The following is a 601-nucleotide window of genomic DNA, read 5'->3' on the forward strand; positions in this document are numbered from 1 at the left end:
TCAGTTTAAAAGATTTCGCGAGAGCGTTGGCGAGGCGGCGAGTCGAGCTGGGCGCCTCTGATTTGCATAAAGTAGATTGGACTTCAACTTTATGCAAATGAAGCGGCTAGCTCTGGCCCCATCTCTTGAAACTCGCCGCGACGCTACCAGAATGCAATGCACGGCTTTTCACATAGACAATGAATGGGAAGCACGGATATAACGCTTTAGTTATTTACTTTCCCCCCCACACACGTTTTTCTCAAGTTCTCTTAAGTTTATGTTGGAGTTCCTTGATGTTATTGAGAAATAAATATTGAAAAACTTTAATTACCACACATATACGCAAAAAAGTACCGAATACAGGTACCGATATATACCTGTACCGATTGGCAGGTACCGAGTATCGGTACCGTATCTGTTCAAATGTGAAAGGTACCCATCCCTACTGACACATCAACCCCAACGTTGTTTACGGCTCTCTCTCTTTTTTATTGCTTCCACAACAAACCCAGAGATGTGTTGACTGATTGAGCTAATAACGTGTCAACTCAATGAATGGCTGAAGGCTAATGGCTAACTTGTGGAGAGGATAAAAACCTTCACCTCGCCGTGGCTGGAA

Source organism: Eutrigla gurnardus, assembly GCF_963514095.1.
Source record: "Eutrigla gurnardus genome assembly, chromosome: 23".
Taxonomy (NCBI): domain Eukaryota; kingdom Metazoa; phylum Chordata; class Actinopteri; order Perciformes; family Triglidae; genus Eutrigla; species Eutrigla gurnardus.